Raw genomic sequence first — 23,025 nt, forward strand, 5'->3', positions numbered from 1 at the left:
ATGACCACACAGCACAACATCCTGCATGTGGCTCCTTTGAAACAGTAACACAAATAGCTCAGATCTGAAGCCCACGACCCAGAATGCTATTGAAATGCCCAGTACTCGAATTCCCATAGGAAGTAAAGGTAGGACAAATGCATGACAGCTGCACCCAGCACAGAGGCCACTTACAAGCCACTGCACCACACTACCAACATCACATAGCCCAGCACTGGCACAGGCTGTGTACACATGCAGCCACACACAGCCAAAGTCACCCTTCCCAGAATACTCACCCCTACTTTGCTGCTGACGCTCCTTCAATTGTGCATCCAGCTCAGGCTGTGTCAGGGCCAAGATGCGGCACATTAGTGGTGTCATGCTGCGCCGTGCCAACCTGCCAGTGCGAGGGAGCAGGCCCAGTGTCATCTCTGCAACGTTCTTTGCCAGCCGGCAGATGTCACCCCACCTCTTGTGGCAGTGGGTGCGCCGTTGGTTTGAGACACCTAGAGCCTCCACCTTGGTCGCAATGGCCCTCCACACGGCCTTACGCTGGTGTACTTTGAGTTGCAGACATGGGAGACAAGAGGGGGAAAACATCAGTGACAGAGTGTTATGAAACAAAATCACTCAGGACAGTAGCATGAAACTGCCTCATCCCAAACCCACTGATATGTCTTGCAGAGACAAGAATGTATTTCACATGGTACATCTGCATGTGAGAAGCACACGTAAATGCATGCAGGTGTGATGGGGACACAGTACCTACACATCTCATATACAAGCAGGACGCAGGCACAGAAAGCCATGTGTAGTCTGCCCACATCTACTGTCCATTTCTAGGTAGAGCAAGACATACATCACATATCAACATGTGTTTGGGGGGAGACTCACTGTGTCCAACACTGCGCAGCCCTCAATGACCTTGCCCTGTGAATAGCTCACTGTGTCATGGATGTCACATTCAGGGACATAAACTCAAAAACCCACACCCTTCTCACAGGGCCTGTTGTGTGCAATCTACAGGGCTGAGATGGCTCCTTGATGGAGTGTAATGAGAAAAGACACATGTAACACTCTGTAAGTTTAGTGATGTGTCCTTGTAATTTTTGGCGGTGACTGTGCAGGCCAGGTGGGCTCACACTGAGATGGACAACAGGGACCCACACAGCCATTCATACAAGCAATCGCTGTCCTGACTCCAGCATTACCAACTTGCTGCGTCACTGTATGGCTGACAAGACATCACATGTCCCACCAATCTTGATGTGCAGGCAGGGATACGTGTGGAGTAGGGTACACCCCCCTTCCCCATAGGAAACAGCATGGTAGGCAGTGCATGACACAACCCCACACTCTCAGGCACATACTGCATCAGACCAACTACATGTGTGCCCCCATGCAGTATCACCCCCACTGTTGAAGTCTTACCACTACTTTTGGGGCACCATATAGCCTTGGGTACTGTGTGAGCACCTCGTCCACCAGGACCTCCAGCTCCTCGCTTGTGAAGGGACTGGCACCGATCTTCTCAGTCCTTGCCATATGTCAGGACCCCAAGATTACAGATAGGGTTAATTGCGCATCGAAGACTCAAAGTTTGTACACTCCGAGCAATGGAAGGTACATGGGTGGAGCTGACTCGGAAATGGCGCCGGAAAAGGCCACCAGAACCGAGTAGCGTTCTAGTGTTTGGCAGAGAACGCGCTGGAATCCTAGGTGAGGCTCGTGCTGCTTAGGAACTGCGCACTTCACCAAGAATTCTAGAGAGTCAGGTGCGCACTTCAGAGCGCGCTGACAAAAAGTGTTTCAGGTTTTGTTTGAAGGCTTTTCAGAATCTAAACTGAAGGGCTTTCGGAAGTCTGTAGATACAAGTTCTAAATCCGAGTTCAATGAAGTAGAGTAACGTTTGAGGAGAACAGCAAGTCTCAGTTTGTGAAGATTTCGCACCGAGTCGTCAGGGAGAGGAAGCAGTGTCTACAGGAGCATCTGGAGGAAGAAAAAGAAAAACAAAGCTAAGTTAACGAGTGTATATTTGTCACGTCAGAGAACTGAAGTAAATTACTGATATCAATAGAGTTATAGAACTTACTGTGACGAAAGTGGCTTTACTGTAATTCTTCACAGAGGTAACGAGTTGTAACGGCAAGTCCAGAAAAAACGAAGAGAGAATTGCAATACATGTTAGAACGCTTGAGCAACTACAAATAATTAGAATAAGATAAAACAATACTTACCACAGAAATAAGTTGTCGGACAGTAGCTAAGAACAGAGAGTAAAATACCACCACGAAAAGAAGAGAACACATTAAATACACAGATGAATAATTACAAATAGGAAAAGACCTCAAACTCAGTAAGTAGAATACCAAATTAAAATAGATAACACCTAGTTAAAAAGAGAGCAGAAGTTCTTAACAGATAAATGTAAATATATTGCAGGTGTGCAAAAAGAAAAAGAAACTGTGAACTAAGGCAGATACCAAAGAAGATAAAACATAGGAGAGTGAAAAGAAAAATAGGAAAGTAAGTAAGAAGCACAGAGAGAAAGATTCATATGAGGCAGATAAACCTTGGGTTCTAGCTATTTCCTTTTTAATTGCAGACGAAGAATATAGTTAAGGAATAATAGGCACACACAGAAAAGAAATAAAAGAAATAGAAGAGAAGCTGAGTTCTGGAATTGGCATGGTAAGGAAATAAGGCAATAGGGATTAAGAGATAAGAGAGGTTAAGGACTAAAAGTTTATGATAACAATAACTCTTGTCTACAGGTTACCTCTTCAGCAAAAGAAGTCTGCTGGACGGACTCCTGAAGGAAGCCGCAGAACAGTCTCTTCTCTCTTTTGTTATTTTATCCAATTTCCCCCTTCCCCCAAGATAGCCACTCTAGAGACTTGTCACACTAAGCTCTGGATTGCTGTCGGGGTGGATTTGGGAACTAGCATCTCTGTTCCTGTGTAGTTGAGTACCGTAACTAGAGTCTGACACCATCACTGTGGACATGAGACAGCAGCGGCGGCAGTGGGTGGTGAGGGGTCTAAGGCAGCAGTCCCTGGAGGCAGCAGCAGGTGAGAGCGGTCTCAGGCAGCAGTCCCTGGAGGCAGCAGCAGGTGAGGGGTCTCAGGCAGCAGTCCCTAGAGGCAGCAGCAGGTGAGGGGTCTCAGGAAGCAGTCCCTGGAGGCAGCAGCAGATGACGGGTCTCAGGCAGCAGGCTCTGTGAGCAGTGGAAATTTGGGGCTCTCTCCGACACATATATAGCGCCCTGGGGTCATTTTAGTGGATCTAAGCTGCTGCAATTGGTGTACCAGGTCAGACTTTTTCAAATGCAGCCAATGACTGGCTCCACGATGGCAGAGCACGCCTACTGCTATTTTCAAATTTGCATCATGCTACAGCGATTGCGGATCCCATTGGCACTAAGGGCATGGTCCATGGAGGTGACACACCGCAGGGGCCAGGCGGGCGCTACCGCAGTGGTGCATCTTTCAATTGCATCCAATGACCGAACCCGCGGTGGCGGAGCACGCCTACCGCGATTTTCAAAATTGCATCAGGATACCGCGATTGCGGTTCCCATTGGCTGTAAGGGCATTGTCTATGGCGGTGACACACCACAGGGGCCAGGCGGTAGCTACAGCGATTTGGGTGCAATACAGTGACATGGGTGACCAGGATTTGGGTAGCGGAGCATGCCAACCGCCATTTGGCAATACATATATATCTATCACTACTGCGATTGTGTCCTGGGCATTGGCGGTGACACACCACAGGGGCCAGGTGGTACCTACCACGATATGGGTGCCATATAGTGACATGGGTGACCGGGATTTGGGTAACGGAGCATGCCAACCACCATTTGGCAATACATAAATATCTATCACTACTGCAATTGTATCCTGGGCATTGGTGGTGACACACCACAGGGGCCAGGTGGTAGCTACCACGATTTGGGTGCCATATAGTGACATGGGTGACTGGGATTTGGGAGGCGTAGCAAGCCAACAGCCATTTGGCAATACATATGTATGTATCACTACCGCGATTGTGTCCTGGGCATTGGCGGTGACAAACCACAGGGGCCAGGCGGTAGCTACCACGGTTTGGGTGTCAGACAGTGACATGGGTGACCGGGATTTGTGTGGCGGAGCATGCCAACTGCCATTTGGCAATACATATATATCTATCACTACTGCGATTGTGTCCTGGGCATTGGCGGTGACACACCACAGGGGCCAGGCGGTAGCTACAGCAGTTTGGGTGCCAGGCAGTGACATGGGTGACCGGGATTTGGGTGGCGGATGACTGTGACAGCACCAATGAACACATCATGCTGTGTCAATGGCAATCTGGCAGTCATCAACAGTGCACAGTGGCCACATGGTTGATGGCACGTCATTGTGCACACAATGCCAATGTGCCATGTGCCAATGTGCTGACTACACATGCCATGTTTGTGTCTGTGATATCTTAGATTGGCATGTATTCCCTCACATGTCACTTGTGATATTGATGGGCCTCTACACAATATAGTGTTGTTATGGACTCTCCAATGTGTACACATGTCAATGTGTAAAAGTGCAGTGAAAATCACAGCGATGTTTTTCAAGATGAAGAATGCCCACATGTGCCTGTTCTCTTATGTTTGACCATGCTTACACTTGTCATGTACGCTCAGCCTGTGGTCATTGTGTTGTTGATGTGTGCCAGGTTCGACTAACGCCTGAAGGTGTGTCAGGTGCAGCAGCTAGATGTGGGTCAGTGGTGTTGAATTTTTACACATATGCTGGATGATATACTCCCAGGCGCGCCCATGGTGAATGTAGTCATATCCCTATGTGCATTCTGATATGGCGAGGTTGATTTGGAGGTACTTGCTGTGTGTAAGTTGACAGGTGTATGATTTGTGTAGCTGAAGGAGTCACTACATGTCAGCTGGTCTGTAACTCAATTTTGATGACAGCCATTGTTGGCGTTGTGTCCGCCAAAACGTGACATGCTGTGCCCATCTCATGATGTATTGCATTGGCATGTGTCCACTTTTATCCCAACTAGGAGGAGACAGTGCTGGCAGACATGGAGAATGAGGAGATCATCCAGAAATTCCGTCTGGATACAGCCACCCTACAGACCCTTTGTGCTCAGTTGGAGCCCCACCTGCACCCTCGCCGAACATATCAAACAGCTTTCACACCTACATCTAAGGTAATGGCGGCCCTGCATTTTTTTGCCACCAGATCATTCCAGCACACGGTGTCCAGCGCAGGTGGGATGTCACAACTTATGTTCAGCATGGTGCTGCGTGATGTTCTGTCCGCTATGATGATCTACAAGGACACATATATCCATTTCCCCAGGGGGCATGAATTGGATGCTTTGAAGGGAGATTTTTATCCCCTTGGACACATCCCCCATGTTGTTGGTGCCATTGATTGCACCCATGTTGGGCTTGTACCACCACAGGCACGTGAGCACATCTACAGGAAATATTTCCACTCCATAAATGTGCAGGTGATGTGCCAGGCAGATCATCTCGCACGTGTGTGCCAAATTTCCAGGCTTAGCCCATGACTCATACATCCTGCAGAACAATGGTGACATGTGAGGGGGGATGAACATTTACATTGAGGTGAATAGTGAGCAGTGAGTTGACAGTTATGGTAAATTAGAGAAACGGGTAGTCTCCACATAGATGTGGTGACCCAGTCCAACAGACAGTTACCATTCACAAGGCAGTGTGGGGAAGGACAGTCCAAAAAGTCAATGCAGTGGTGAAGAGGGTTGCCATGATGGCTGGCTCCGTGACTGGCGTTTGGCAGGTGCTTTGCCTCCAGATACTCCCAGGGTTTTCTTAGGACGGCCCCTTCGTCTCTTAGCAGGGGGGGGGCCCTTCTGTAGGGCCAGTGGGGTCTGAGGACTCACCCCACTCTGTGGCCACAGGGGAGGATGGTGAACTGTCATCCTGGGGCCCACCAGAGTGAGGTGGATGTGTTGGTTGTGGCGCAGGCCTGTCCCTCAGTACAGCCACTTGCTGGCCCAAAAGGTCCACAATTTGTCCCATGCGGGTGTCAATGGACCTCATCAGCAGGATGAGATCACGGAACACTTCTTCCAAACGGCCCGTTCGTCCCTTGGCCAGTTCATATGCCCCAAGGACTCTGTTAATGTTGTCCAAGGATTGGGTCCCAGCCTCTTGTTGTCTGTGAGTGACCCTGACCCTTCCACCTGCCCTGCTGCCACGGACCTGCTGCCTCACCACTGTAGGCAACCGCATCCTCTCCCTGCCCTCCTCAGTCGTTGGGGTGGGGTGGTCATCCTCTGGGACAGGGGAGTGTTGCAGGCAGCACTGCTGGTGGTGATGTTGGTGGTGGTGGTGGCAATGGTGGTGGTGGAGGACACACAGGCCATAACAGGAGGGGTCTGCAAAGACGTTGGTATTGCAGCAGATGTGGTGGGGGGACGATGGGGTCCTGGGACCTGTTGCACCCTGGCACACCAGATGGGCCGTCTTCGAGCTCATCGTCCAGAGAATCCCGGGAGTCAACATCCGAGAGTCCATGTACCGGGGGAGAGACTGGCTCTGCAGGTTGCTGGTGTTGTCCTCTGCAGTCAGTTCTTGGTCACCTGTTGGTCAGATGGGAGATGGTCATTGTAGTGCACCCGAAAGCTTTGTGGTAGTTGTATTTCATTCACTGTTTGTACACCACACAGATGACTAATCATCACATTTTTTTCTATGTACACTACTGTGCTTCCTGACATGATGCTGTGGTACATGCATTACTTGTCCATGGTGTGAGGTGTCAATACCTAATATGCGCAACATGCATAATTTGTGAGTACAGAGACATGTTGCCATCTAGGGACTAGCGCAACAAATTTTTTTGATGAGGACTCGTTTTTGCTTACTCTGCCCTGTCAGACATTACATCTGGGCATGAACTGGTCATCGTCATCTCCTGCATAACTTTGTCTTGTCATGTGCATATCTGGATTTGTACCACCAACCATGCTTTCTTGTTTCTCATTTGGTCCTTGCTGCTCTGGCCCCAAGGCACTTACACATGGAATTCAGTGTTGTGCATGATTGTGCCCAGACTTTCTTCTACATGTGCATTGGTGTGTCACACTTTTGTTGCTGTGATAGTTTCATTTGCTTAGCTGTGTGCAAACTGTGAGTGGCAATAGGATCTGTGTGTATGTGTGTGCAATGAGAAGGCTGGTGTTGTCCTGTGGCACCATGCTTTTTGATGAGAATGGCTGTCTGCTCATATTGGCTACTTACCTGTTATGTTTTCCTATTTGGCTTTTACTTGACACATCTGTGAGTGTGTGGTGGAGGCTTGCCTCCTGCTCAGGGGTGTGACAAGCAAGCATGATATGTCTACCTACCTGTTAGTTTGTTTGTAGTGATCCAACGGCTGACACATGCATCTGGGTGGGTGGGGATGCTCCATCTTGATGGTCTGGAGGACTAGGGGGCCTGGGCTGAGTTGTTGTGCAGGCATTCCACCCCAAACAGACCTCCCAGGGAAGATGTCTACCTACCTGTTAGTTTGTTTGTAGCGAGCCAATGGCTGCTTCTGGGTGTGGAGTGCTCCATCCTGCTTGTGTTGGGACAGGGCTGCCTGGTGGGAGTTGTAGTGCAGCCCCCCCAAAGACCTCCCTGTGAAGATGGCTACCTACCTTAAGGTGAACAATGCAATGGCTGCCACATGCTTCTGGGTGGGGGTGGTGATCCATCGTGCTCTGGTGTGGGACAGTGTGCATGGTGGGAGTAGTAGTGCAGGACTCCCACCCCCAAACGGAACTACCTTGGTAACTGGCTACCTATCTGTTAGTTTGATTGTGGTGAGCTAATGGCTTCCAACTGCTTCTGGGTGTGGAGTGCTCCATCTTGCTGAGCTGTGAGACAGGGGGCATGGTGGGAGTTGTAGTGCAGTCTTCCCACACCCAGACACCCCTCCCTGGGAAGATGGCTACCTACCTGTTAGTTTGTTTGTAGTGGGAAAATGGCTTCCAAATGCTTCTGGGGGGTGTGGAGTGCTCCATCCTGCTCAGGGGAGGGACAGGGGGCATGGTGGGAGTTGTAGTGCAGGCCTCCCAACCCCAAACAGCCTCCATGGCAAGATGGCTACCTATCTGTTAGTTTGTTTGAAGTGGGACAATGGCTTCCAAATGCTTCTGGGTGTGGAGTGCTCCATATTGCTGAGATGTGGGACAAGTGGGCCTGGTGGGAGTTGTAGTGATGGCTGCCTGTACACATGGCCCCATGGTGATGTTGCTAGCTACATTTGGGGTGAATGGGAGGGAGTGAATGTTGGATCTGTGAGACATGTGTTGGGGAGTGTGTGGTACAGATGAATGGAATGTGTCCTAGGAGGTGTGGCGTTGTAGTTATGCAAGACAGTACATAGCAGTGTGGTGGTAGTCATTTGTTTGTACTTACCAGCATCCACTCCCCCAGCTACTTCTGTGAGACTCCCATGCAGTGAATGTTTTGGGTGTAATGGGAGGGCCACCACCAGTCCTCTGAGCCAGCTCATGGTTCTTGCTCCTCTTCTGTTTCACAACCCTCTTCAGGTCATGCCACCGCTTCATGATTTAATTTTTTGAGCGTGGGGTGGTCTCTACTGCATTGACCTTATCGACTATCCTTGCCCACATTTGTGCTATTGTGGCTAATGGTGTCTGTTGGACCAGGCTACCAAACAGTTGTGGTTCCACTCTGACTATCTCATCTACCATAACCTTCAACTCACTCTCTGTGAATGTTGGCATTTTATGTGTTGCCATGGTGTGTGATGTGCAAAGGGGTTATGGGTGCAGGGGTGTGAGTGGTGGGGTTGGGGTTGATGTGTATGGTGTTTGATGTGTAGGGGGTTAGAGGTGCTGAATGGAAGTGGTGGTGGTGCTGTGTGGTATGAGTAGTGATGGTGTGTTGATTAACCTCTCCTTTGTGCTCTGGTGTTGGTTGGGCCCTTCAGTTGTGGAGTATTGCAAAGGATTGTGGTCAGGGAAGGGGCTGGTTTTATACCCAGCTATGTGGGTGTGTCCAAATGGGGTATTGCTGTCAGATGTGTTGTGTGGGTTGTCTTGGAATTTGTATTTTTGTATTTGCCATGTGGTTGTGTCATTGGGGTGTGTTCTGTGTTTTTGGGAGGCATGGCTAGTTTGCTTTGTGCACTTTGTGGCATTGTTGTGGGTTTTTTCTTTCGGCCACCATATTTGTCACGGAGCGTCCGCAGCAGTGGCTATGCTGCAGCTCTTCCACCGGCTCTCCCAGTCATCACGGCTTGCGACCGTGGCAGTTGGAAACTGCGCAACGTACTGCGGGGCCATCGGGGTTATCCTAATTTCCTGTGCGGTGTCTCCGCTGTCCTGGCAGAGGTTTGATTGTTTTTTGCCGCGAATGTGACCGCTGCGAAAGGGTTTTGGCCATCGCCGCCCGCTACAGGCGGTTTTTCTTGGCCGCGTTCTGCCGCGGTCATTGTTTTTTGGCGGTTGTTCCTAATTTGGACGCCAGTTTTTCCCCAGTGCCGACGGGCGGTTGATTTCCGATTCTATGGCGGTCGGGGTGGTTTTCCGCCCGCCATCCTAATAGACCCCTAAGTGTCCAAATTGCCCAGCTATGTGACACACCAATAATGATAAAGCCTGTAACTGTAACAGTTTTCAGAAACAAGATCACTGCAGGAAAGTAAAAATAATATTTGCATTTTGCGTGCAGTTTCTGTGGACCAGACTTAGCACACAATAGTCTGACTGACTGAAATGCCAAACGCCAACAATAACACATCACAAAGGACATCGTAGGCTTAAACAATGTCTGCATAAACACCATGAAGTTCACAACTTGGGAAGCAGCTCAGGATAGGCACTCAGCAAAAGAAACAAAAAGTACCTGAGGTGTGGGTCTCAATGAAGAGACAACTTTGCCAACAGCTTTATTGTAACTTGAAAATAAAATTTTAAAAAAAGTGGTTGGCAGAGGGAGCACTGAAGGGGAAATACAGCATATACCAGAGTAGATGGTGCCTCCAAACGAAAGATGGTGGCACGTAGGTGACGCCATGCAGGGTGACTCGCGGGACGCTGTTGCATGCAGGCATTCTTCGGCAGCGGTAGAGACGCCATCTGGGATTCTGTTGCTACACGCGGTTGATGCATGCAGCACCAAAAGGACGGTAAGGTGCACGAGCAGAATTTTTAAAATAAACGGTGGGCAACAGTTCTAGGTTGCCTTTAGAAATGTCAAGGAAATTGACAAAAATACTTAAAAGCTCACCACAGGAATGACTTGAAATCGGCTCAATCCGGTCCCAAAAGGAAGCGTGCTGGCACAATTTTAAAATTGCGGCAGTTGAACTGCCATAATGGTCCCACTCAGTGTGTCAAAAGAAACCACAGACTCAGCTTAGCAGCGCTTCAACTGCTCAGTAAACTGCACTTACACACGAGGGCTCAGGGGACATCAGTAACATGAACAGTGAAGAGTACACCTTCAACATTACTCTTGCCAGGAAGCTTACAGCGTGAGACAGTACACAACACGAAATTCCAAAGGGGGATCACACCATTGGTTGTCAGTAACAGCAAAGATTGCAGGGAGCAGAAGAAACACAGCAGCGTGCCTAAATCCTAAAGATGTGATAGAAACACGAAGATGACCCAAATAGCGGCTTCTGGAGACCTGCACAAGAAGAATAGGAACACTGCAGCTCAGAAACAGGCACAACAAGGACTGGAACACGTGGGTTGGGTCACAGCAAGTAGAATCCAGGAGTGAGGAATGGAGAAAATGTAGCATAAGATGGTAGGGAGCAGGACAGGAAAACACTTTTCGAAAGTAGCAGAACAAGCAGCAAGACAGGAAAGGTTCATCGAAAGCAGGAGGGCAGCAGAAGAAGGCAGGAAAATATGCAGGATGGGGACAGCTGTCCCAAAGGATATAGGGAAGGAGGAAAGGAGAGCAGGAACTGGAACTTTTACGGTTGAAACTGGCATCGTTGGGTTGTGGGCGACCGATGGGGTGGTCACTGGTGGGGCTCTTGGTGCCAGATTCATCAAGTTCCTCATGAATTTCTTCAGTTTCAATTCACTTACTTCAAGCTTGACAGATTTCAGTCCAGTAAGGTGGTACACCTAGGTTCTTCCTTCTTTAATCGTCGCCAAAATATGTTGTAAGAAGTAGGTCCATTCCACGTATTTTCTTTAAGAAGATTGATTCCAGGTTAAGATGTTATACAGATGAGTCCCACCAGGAGCAGCCTCCCTGCTGCTCAGCCCTTACACCAACTGAAACTCTCTCTTATCCAGCATTCCATAACCAGCTCTCACACCAACATTCCACTCCACAGACACACAGGCTGAGCAGCAGGTATAACAATGAGTCATGACAATTATGTGTGCATGGCTGGCAATCTTACAATGGATTTTCTGTTAAAAAGACAATTTGAAAATGGCTCTGAATGCATGTATACTTCACGACAAGTGCACACTTGTATAGTGGTGCATCGCAGCCATTTTCATATTTTTTATTTACTCTTCCAACATGGTAGATGGTTATGTTATAAGACTAAATAAAAGAAAATACATTGAAAATGGAAGTGCGCACCAGAGTAGATGATGGAAGCAGGTGGGCCAGTAGCAGTTTGGAGATTTCTGGTCCTTGGACAAAAATAATAATAAAATATTTGAAAAGTGGGGTGAGTAACAGGAAGTATCACGAAGCAGGATAGATGGCGGGGAGCATAAACAGAGTGCATTGGGTAGAGGCAAAGGAAATAGTGTGGCCAAATGAGATAGAAAGAAAACATATTTAATTATGAGCAAGGTTGACGACCAGAGCTATAATTTAAATAAACGTTACAGCTATCTGTATCTGTGACCTAAACACATGAAGACACTCCAACCCTTTTATAGCTTCATTGGTTTGATTGCTTTTACCCTAAAATTGTCACACTGGAGATCCAAAATGATGTAGAGTCTAATCACCAAGCTGGTAAAAAAAAACAATAGAGCAGTTGTCCTGGGTTTTCAGATGTTATTTTTTTCTAGTATCAAAATATGTTTATGTGAGATATATTACAGTAAGAAATTGGGTTATTGGTTGTTGGGGGTGCAAGCCTCAGTCAGGCAACAACCACAATCCTTGTCAAGGTGAACAGAAAAGTTACTAAATTATCTTGATCTTAGACCTCTGGTAGCTTGGCACAAATCAGTCAAACTTAACTTTCAATATATAAAATGATACCATAACTACAAAAATCCAATCCGTGGAACCGGAGATATTCATTTTTAAAGCTTGAAGTAGATATCATCTAAAAGCAGAAATCGCTACTCACGGTCATCTAGTCATTCTAGACTGCTGAAAATTCACAAGGTCAGGCTGACTTCAATGGAGCATGGGTCAGATTCAGGGATTATATTAATCTCACTGAAAAAGCTACTTTCTTAAAGTCTGGCACAAAGAGTTCCATTTGCAGTAGAGGAATCCATGACAAGCAGGGAAAGCGTTGCGGATGATTGTCGCTGTAGCACAAAGAGCAGTTCGGTTGTCCTAGGCTGTCATCTTTGTAGCGAGAAGAGCCAGTGCCTGGATGTGCATGTGGATGGTTGTTGCTTTAGCTTTGCATTGGCAGTCACCACGGGCTGTCGCTGCTGTATCGCAAAAGGCAGATCCACATTGCCAGTCATTAGTCGGTCACTGCAGCAAAAAGAGCAAGGCAGTCCTCTGGTAGCAGAATAGCAGTCTTCTGGTAACAGCAAGGCAGTACTTCTTCTGTAATGTACACAGGTCCAGGAGTGTACTGAAGAGTAGCTCTGGAGGTCCAATATTTATACCTGGTGCCGGCCTTTAATGTGGGGGGATTTGCTATGCTACCCACGTATCTGTTTCTGGAAAGTTCTTCCCTTTCCCTGTCATGGCTCCAAGAAGTCTGGCGTGACAAAAGACTGGGCAGACCTAGTGTCAGAATCCTTGCTGGATGTATGGGTAAGAGACAAAGCTTTGAAATGTAAGTGGGGCTAGGTACAGCCCCTCCCAGTCATCCTGCCAGGTTGGCCCACCCTTTCTGCAGCGTAGCCCCCTTTGTGTGACTGTCTGGAAGCAATAAACAGACCGCAAGAGCTGAGCCTTACACAGTCATGTGGCCCAAGTCACTGACAGAAGGCACAAATGGTTAGGGACTGGGGTTTTCAGAATGGTGACTTAGTTTAGTTTAGTTTAGTTTATTCCATTTATAGAGCGCTTGGTTACACCCAACGGTGTGTCCCCGCGTTACAAAATGGAGAGGCGCTGGCTAGACATCTATGAGATTTCCGTCCTGCTTAAAACCCAACTTCAACATTAAAGAAGATTACAAATTTATTTGAGTGTAAACAATACATTTCCATCTGATCTCATCCCAAGTTATCACTTATTAAATGTAGTAAGGTAACTCATTGTTGGTCATTAGGAGAGGTAGGGCATACAACTGCAAATCACATCTTTAGGGGTATTTCATTGCCAGAACTTGTAGAACATAAGTACGCATGTCCTACTTTTTAAATCCAATGCCCCCTGCCCTATGAACCTGCAGGGCCTAACCTTGATATGATTTGTGGGTATAAAAAAGAAAGGTTTAGCCTCGCAAAAGGTATATTTTGCCAGGTTGAAATGGCAGTTTAAAACAGGCTGTAGTGGCAGGCCTGACACCTGTTTTGAAAAGCTGCTTTAGTGGGTGGCACAATGAGTGCTTCTGCCCACTAGTAGTAGTTGATTTACAGGACCTGCCTACATATAGTACCATTTATTAGGGATTTACAAATACATTAAATGTACCAATCATGTGTATGCCTATTGTGCCATGCTTTAGGGAGAAGGCACAAGCATGTCATCACTGGTTAGCAGGGGAAAAGTGCACAGTCCTATTGGCAACATTAGCAAATTCAGCAGCATAAAGTAAAAATCAGGGGGTGACCCTACAAAAAGAGTCAGGTCCAACAGCTACCTTTGTGGATCTCAAGACTGCTTTTGTTGGTGTGCCTTATATGTTACTCTGGGACATTTTCGAGATGGATAGTGATCCCAAAGTCATATCACTTATTTTGACTTCTTGAGAAACATTTTGCCCAAATGACAAAGCAAAAGAACAATGGCATCCCTTGTAACCAATGTTGTTCAGCAATTCTGGTTTCAGCAATATTCTAGCTATTTGTAAAAGGAATTGTTACATACCTCACAAGATGTATACTGATGCACCTCTTCTTCAGGGGAGAAGAAGATAGAGTTCTTATGTATTGACAAATTCATAGTGATAGCCAAGATCCAGATGGGTTTGCAAAATAGCTTTTTCAGTTTTTTTGCACAAACTGAGGGGTACCTATGCAAAAATTAGATTTCAGCTACATAGGGGCATTTTTATGAGAGGCCTGCACCACTGTTGTGCAGGCCTGTTGTGTAAAAGAAGATGAGCATTCTTGCTGGATGCATCAATGTGTTGCCTGAAATTCATCCTCCCATTTGCGTCGTATATGAAATGGATTGACACATCTATACTGCACTTTCACATATCAGCGAAAAACGTTCAGATCTTTCCTTGCTTGCAGTGTTGTCTTTTATAGATCTTGATCAACCTGTAAATGATAGCCAGCGAACACAACCTCACAATGTTTACTGACCATCTGCATAATTTCTTCTTTTATAATGAACTAGGTCACCAAAAGTTATGTGTACATATCCTCTGCCATCTTAACAGAGCATCCCCTGTTTCTCTATATTTTTCCTCCTTGAACTGTTCTCCATGTTCGCATATTTTGTTTAAGCAGATTTTGTTTTGATCTTTGATGTGGACATTGATTATATCTTGTTGGTTGATGCTCCTCATCAAAATTACCCTATGACTAATGCTGTCCACTCTGCATCTCATTTTCATCAGACGCTTTTATAGGTAAGAATGAAACATGAAAACTTCAACTTTGATTTTTCCTAGGAATGTTTACATTCTTTCTTTAGTTTGGTTTTGAGCTTATTATGACCTATTACATGTGGGTCATCTATGAAGATTGATCTACGTGAGGAAGTCCTTTTTCTCAGTTTTATGATCGCTGATATTCTTACACTTCTCTCTGCATATTTTCTTTGTCTCTACATTGTGCAAGAAGACATACTAACCATTACCTCTAAGATGAGTTGCTTCATTTTGAACTACTGCTCACAGTCAACAAGATTAGACTTTTTTTCTGCAACATAACACTGAGGGGCATATTTATGAATAGGGTTGTGTTGCAACATGGTACAGGTGCAACCCACTCCAAAATGAAAGTTATCAAGACACGCAAGGAGGCTTGCGTGGCTTGATAACTTTCGTTTTGAGTGGCTTGATAAATCTGGAGAAAATCAATGTTGCGTAAATCACTACATTATGTTACTCTGCGCCAGGGAGGTGTTCCATGGGTGTTGCATGAGTGTTCTCACACAACATCCATGGATTTTGATGCATTCCCAGATTCAACAAAAGTGATAGACCTGGGAATGCACTAAAATACTATACCTTCCCTGGTTAGTCGTAATAAGTAGAAATATATTTATTTCTCCTTGTTACTTCACCTTTCTATGTTTGCTGCATTTTGCGCAGCACACATAGAATGAGGAAAATGCCTCAGGGTGTTGTTTTTGTGCCGAAAGGTGTTCCATCCTGCACAGAAACAATTATTTTTACAAGGCAGGCACCCTTGCACCATGTTGCAAGGGTGCCTGCATTAGTCCTCGGCAGCCAAAATGGTGCCACCGCAGGGGCAAAGGAAGGATTGTGCCATATTCATTTAAATACAGAGCATTTCTAACCTTTCTATGTCACGCAGTGCAGCAAGGTGACAGGCACCCCTTCCCCTTTTTGAATAGGTCAAAAAATAGTTTCATTTTTCTTTTTCTTTAAATGCATCCTGTTTTCCTTTAAGGAAAACGGGTTGCATTTAAAAAAAAATGCTTTATTGAAAAACAGTAACAGACATGGTGTCTGCTGACCCCAGCAGGCCACCATCCCTGTGAGGGCTAGCCATTCCTAATGGGGTCGCAAATTGCGACTGGCTCATTAATATTAATGAGGAATGCAATTTGCGACCCCATTAGGAATCGCAAACAGTGTCCGAGACACTGTTGTATATCCCAATTTGGGAGTCGCAAATTGCGAGTCTCAAATGCGACACTATTTGCGAGTTGCAAATTGGTGGGTCGTACATCTGGCCCCTGGTGCTTTGCAGCCTGACTCCAATACAAGTCTAGGGCTGGGTGACAGCTATACTTGGTGCATACTTTACAGACAGCCACAACACAGGAAGGGCTGGGTGTGACAGGGTTCCATCTGCATACTGAAGGTCTTCTTGGGCTGGGAGAGGGAGAGGTCGTTCAAACTTTCTTCATATAGGTTGTGTCCTGCCCTCACCCAAAGGGCTTATTTAACCCTTACTGGTAGTCTGGAGCCAGGGCTGGGCTGAAAGCGGTTTTTGTGCACTCAAAAGGTTTCTTTTGAAGTCACCCCTTGAACAGAGGCATTTCTGAGTATAAGAACAGTGGCACTGTTGAAGAAGCAGTTCTTGAACTGGAACTTAACCTCTGTCAGAACATGGACTGTGCTGCTTAAAAGACTAATCTGAACTACTTTTCTGGTTGTTGCCCTGCTGACTGTCAATTGATGTGCTGCTTAAAGTGGGGAACAAACCTTTCAAGATGATGTGCTGATTTTTGCAAAATCGTTACCTGAACATATCACACTCTTGAAACAGTTTTCACAAAGACTTTTATTTGGCATTCCCATTTAATCTATTCACAGACCACAAACCATTGCTCTACCTGTTGAGTGGCAATGGTTCAGGGAAAGCATCACCACGATTGATCAGATTGCTATCAAAGCTGCAAGAATTTTATTTTATGGTGAAAAGCATACCTGGAAGGAAAAACATAAGAGCAGGCTGACTCCACAGGTTACCTATCAGAGGTGACGAAAACAACACACTTCAAGATAGTGAGAATGTGATTGCTTATATGGAGTATACACTGTGGAATGAAGGATTGATCACACATAAACAATGGTTTGCAGATTTCAAACAGGATGCCACATTACAGTCTGTTTTCAAATTCATGAAAGAAGGCTGGCCCAAGGAAAAAAAATGTGGAGGCCTCTTTGAGACCATTTGTACAGATTTCAGAGGACCTATCGGTTGTTGAAGAGGTGGTAGTATGTAATGGTGTGTACCTCCTGTGATTATCGGAGATGATGGGCCCAATTCACAGAGCTAAACTGAGACAAAAGTCTAACCTTACGACTTTTGATATTCACAAAGGGCATTTACAACTCGTATATGCCGTTTGTAAATACCGAAAGTCGTACAGTTTGACTTTCGGTATTCATAAAGGACAGTTATGAGTAGTAAATGCCCTTTGTGAATACAAAAAGTCATAAAGTTAGACTTACATCTCAGTTTATCTTTGTGAATTGGGCCCGATGTTATTAAGCAGGGACACAAGGTAAGTAGCAAATGCAAATATATAAAACAATTTTACTGCTGGCCTGGATTGGAAGCTCAGGTTTCTAAGTTTATTGATTAATGCACCAACTCCTTCACATCTAATAAGCACTGGAAGGTACATGAGTCATTTATTCATATGGTCCCTCAACCAGAGTAAGCTTGGCAAAAAGTGTCACTTGATTTTGAGGGTCCATTTGAATTATTGCCTATTAACAAAAGATACATGATGGCTTTGATTGATTAATTTTCAAAATGGCTGTATTTTGTTTTTTCCTATGTTTCTAACACCAACACTATAATCACATTTCGAAAAATAATTTTTGATGTAGAAATAGCACCCAAATAATCTGTTACATACAATGGCACCCATTTCACATCAGCGTGCATGAAGGACTTCATTGAGGATTTTCACATAAATCATCTTACAGTTGTACTTTATTCACTTTCTGACAATAGTGTGGTTGAAGACATTAATGCGTTCTTAAAAGAGGGTGTACACATAGCCTTGACCATAGGTCTTGGGGTCTAAACTTTTCTCAGGGAGAATATCTAGTAACTACACACATTACTACAGGTATATATTCCCATTTAGTATGTTATGCAAAAGATTTCCAATGGCTTCAGTTTGTCTTGACTGGGTCAGAGTGGTAAGCAAATAGAGCACACCTGACTTGCAGACTATTGCATCCAGAGTTGAAGCAATGCAAAGTCAGGTTAAGGAATGTTTTGACAAAACACACTATGTCAGAGAATTAACATTAAAAGCAAGAGATTGGATTTTGATCAGAGATTGCTTTAAGGTCAAGAAGGGTTTACAGAAATTTACAAATCCAGTTTGCATTGAAAGAGTGTCTAAAGGCTCGGAGCCTCATTTATGATGCCTCTTGCGCCGCTGGAATGTCTCTTTTTGTGACTCTCTGTGGCACAGGAGCCTGCTCCATATTTACCAGGCAGCACTAAGCCACTTTTTTTGGCTAGTGCTGCTTCATAGATGTCGTTCACTTTAACACAATTTTCTGCGTTAAAGGGGCATGCAATGGGTGTTTTGCTGGCGGGCATTGCCAGCAACATCAATGGCTTTTTGACATTGCCCCTGATTTACGCGAAATCGTAAATCGGAGGCAGCACCAAAAATGTATGCCTTCCCAGGGGAGGCATAAGGGAGGCAAAACTTCATAATTGAGGCCCTCAATACTTATAAAGGACAATGGCTGGTGGAGTAAAAGAGATAGCAAACACAACTTCACATGATGTTTGCTGTAAAAGAGATTTGGTCAAGATTACCCAGATGCAGGCAACCAAAACTTAAGCTGTGCATGGCTATAATGACAACAATTCCTCTCTTGATAGAAGTTGGTGGCAAACAACTCAAGAGCATTCAACTGACATTCAAGGATCATCTCAGTTTGATAATGCAAATGATTTGTCACTTACACAAAGCCAACCTAGTACAGACATTGTTCTTGAACAATCTAATGGTTGCATTATGTCCCATAACACCAGAGCTGCACGCAATGTTACTGTGCCTTTTAAATTTAAGGATTACTACATGTCTTACAAAATATATATAGCTGTAGAGATGCAAATAGTGTGTTGTTATGCATATTTTAGATAATATTTATGATATGCATTACTTAGCTTTGTTTTTTAAAAACGGGAAGGTGTTGTACCATTAGACATTGCAGTAATGTATGGAGTGTGCAGTACCTGTAAGAACTTGTTATGAGTGAGTGAGCTCCTGCTTTGCGGTGCATGCTAACTTGTCAAAAGTAAATGAATTCCGGAAGCTATGTCTCCTTTCAAGTTGGTGCTTTATGGCCCACGCTGCTGTCAGGCATCAGTTTCTCAGTCTTCATTGGGCCTCTGATGCATGAGGACAGGCTGCACGCGCAGTCCTTATTTATTACCTTCTACTTCATTAAATAAATGTTGTACGTACCTTTACTTGGCTCCCAAAGTCTCTTTGTAACAGGGGCTCTTCTCTTTGTGTTGATGTAGTCCCCCATATGAAAAGTGTCCTAGTAAGAGGATAATGAAGAGCAATTAATAGTGCAGTCAGCATGCGGAACTCTCCTCCTCCTCCTCCTTCTCTGCCCCTCCTCACTTTGCTGCTGGTGCTTCTGGGACCTGTAGTCCCTCAAGTGAAGAGCATCCCAATCACAACTCAAATCCATCCCTGTTGCAACCCTCCAGCACAGCATATCTAGACATTCTTAGATCGTGGCTGGAAGTGGTCTGGAAAGATCTTGCTGAGAGCCTGAAACCACACCCCTAACTGCCATATCTCCTTGCTCCTTCTGCCCAAAATTCCAAAATGGAGCTACTTCAGTGATTAGCTTCAGAGGTGTGGCATTCTCTTTGTTCGCATTGGAATTAGCCTTTCCAATATGACACTGATTCCGCACTTGGGTTCCATGTTTAACCTTAAATTGGTGCAACATCTGTGTCTCTAGGCCTGGCTATGACAAAACCATACTTTGGCACAGAGTTAGCCCAATTTGTACAATACAGAAAAACACTCACTTTTTTCAGTGAAGCCCTAAAGCCTTACACTAGGAATGACTCTCACATTATAAGTCCCACATCAGGCCAGCGCCAAGACCTGAAGCACCCCTTCGGTGACAAGCTACTTGGATACAAACACCAGGATGTGCTGAACAGTAACCATACATGCTCAATCTGCATATGTGTGCATAGGTGTGCACACATATGTACGTGTGCAGCCGACGCAGAATCTCTAAGCCCAGCTGCACAGCAAGCGGAACCTGTTTCAAAAGACAGACTTTGGAGTCCTAATCCACTTTAACAGAGTGTGCAGTTAGCGAGACTCACTTACAGTAACAGGTCAAAAACCAGGTAATACCCGAGCCAAATATCCAAGGGGTAAATGGGTCAGAACCCATTTTCCTACAATGGCTTATACCTTGGTCAAAATTAGAGCACCCGCACAATCACCTTGATAAAGGATCGTTCCCAATACATTTTGTGTTGAAAACTCTTTCCTTTAAAAGACAAAAATGTTCAAAGTAGCCTGAGCAGACTTCAGAAACAGGTCACACCTGAATTGTGTAAGAGCTACCTTTGATCCTGACTGTGCATAATGAAATATGTGCCTTCACAGTACATGCCACTTCGATAACTACATTTGAGGACAGTTCCCCAAAAAGTTGGTTCCTGACATTTAAAAAATGTAAGCACACTCTGGCAGGCACAAGGATACATTTATATCTTTCAATGTCTGTTGTGTGTGAGGTCCTTAGTGGTTGTTGTAAGCCAAAGGGAATTGCCTGAGGACTCTGAACAATCTCTTCGTTGTGTTTTGTATGCATGCAAGAACTGGCACATTTTCAACACTCAACTCTGCTGTATTTGGGTGCTTGAAGGCATCACAAGCCACTGCCACTTACTTTCAACAATATCTAAGATGCATCCAGTACTTAATTTGAGCTGGTGGTTTCCGGTGCTCAGCACAGGAACTTAATTGTCAACACATGACAGCCTGCTACACGGTGGCCCTGTTTGTGTAATTAGGGTGTGAGAAATACAACAATTGTGTATTAGTTCAATAAACATTAAAAATGACTCATACACAACGCCCAAGTTGTTCGTATAGCTTTGGAGGCCTGGAATAGTCTGAACTGTCACATCTGTATGAGTGTGATGGTCAATAGTTGTGTAGTTGTTGGCTGCACTGGCGGGGGCAATTAGTGGTGCAAGGTGCCCCCCCCCCCCCGCCCCCTATGAGGGTCCTGGCACCTCTTTTTTTTTACAAATTAAGGTCTGGATGCATCTATTAGCAAAGGATTAGAATGCAAAACAGTTGAAACTGAGAGGCTGTTGTAACTGTCTGGCTAGTGAGCAGAAGGTAAGGCATGACCAACAAATATCGTGAAATAAATGATTTCTATATGATCTCTTGTTGTGTCCTCTGAAAATAAAAAATGGGTTAACTCATTCCCTGGAAAATTATGCAAGTGAAGAAAACTTGCTTCGGAGCAACCTACCCAAAAGGCTGATGCAAACAATATGAAATAATTAATCACGATAAATCAACAATGTATCTCACATAATAGTCGATTTGAAAAAACAATTTTGCATGAACAGCTCGAATTTCAAGATGACATCTTATTTCATATTGTTTGCATCAGCCTTTTGGGTAGGTTGCTCCGAAGCAAGTTTTCTTCACTTGCATAATTTTCCATTTAAACTCCTGGGCCGGTTTAGACAGCCAGCCCCTCTCGGAAGCACCCCTGCATAAAACGTACTAAGTTGTACAATTCAAAAATTAGAGTGCCTTTCTTATATCCATATAGCTTAACTCATTCCCTGACACTAAGGATGCTGCCCTCAGCCTGATTGACCTACACTGACTACAGTAAAACATCTTCTAGGCAGACACCAGTGCATGGGTTGGACGTAGATCCGTGCATTTTTATATTAAATCATATTATAGCATTGTATTTTTGGCTGGTGATACCCCTCACCTTTGTTGGATTCACTGAGTAGTGATTTCTGGGTTCTAAGAGGTGCAGTTGCAATTGACCTGGCTATACGTTAATTGCATAGAGTTTTACTATTACATGATAAAAGTAGGTATGGAAAATAATTGTTAAGCCTCAAGCGAGAGCCATTGCACTTGTATTATTTTGCGACCGGTGTCCTGTGTACGCATGGTTTTATATTTTGAATACAGTATAAAAGAAGAGAATTATCCCTCGGATTATACATTTATAAATTAATCCACTCACCACTAGTTTATTATAAGAGGCTATTAAATACTCAAATAATGTACTTTGGTGCTAACATTCTTTTTTCCCACACAGATCTTTGTCTTCTGAAAAGCTGATTAATTCTTGAGTCACACACAGCAGCTCCAAATCTTTTTTTAATTCAACAGGACATAAGTTCACATAAATGGCGCATCTGAGAGAAGTGCATTAAAGGGGCCATCCGGTGGAGAGAAACTCATGTCTCGATATGCAGCCTGGCGTCGCTAACAAACAGGCGTTGTCGAATGTTACCAAATTGTTTAGTGCTGTTTGGTTGCATTTGGAAATATTTTGTGTCGTCATTGGATGGCAATTTTAAGAAACAGCCAACGCATCTGATCTCATCGAACAGAGAACCATTAGAGCCATTCCGATACGGTTTTACAAAGCACTCTCCTTTAAGAAGCACACAATGATTTAAGTTACAGTGTTTTGCTCCAAATAGACCAACTCTTAGAACATCTTTAAACATAGCTCGGAGCATATAGATGACTTCTCAGAGAAACATAGAAGCAAGTGTGCTCAGGCATTCCTTACCTCACACGAATGTAGTTAAATTACAATGGCCAATCATCCAACCGTTCATAAAATATAAAGGTAAAATCAAATCTATGTTTATTTTTTTTAATTTGCATTGATACCTTCAAAATCATGGAACATTTACTTTCCATTCAACGCTAGTGGGTCCCTTTGAGCTTCCCCCACCTCCAACCTTGGAAGGGGATCCGGGATGCTGCCACTGCTCCATTATGGCTCCTTTAAT

The sequence above is a fragment of the Triturus cristatus genome, chromosome 8 (genome assembly GCF_964204655.1).
Source record: "Triturus cristatus chromosome 8, aTriCri1.1, whole genome shotgun sequence".
Taxonomy (NCBI): Eukaryota; Metazoa; Chordata; class Amphibia; order Caudata; family Salamandridae; genus Triturus; species Triturus cristatus.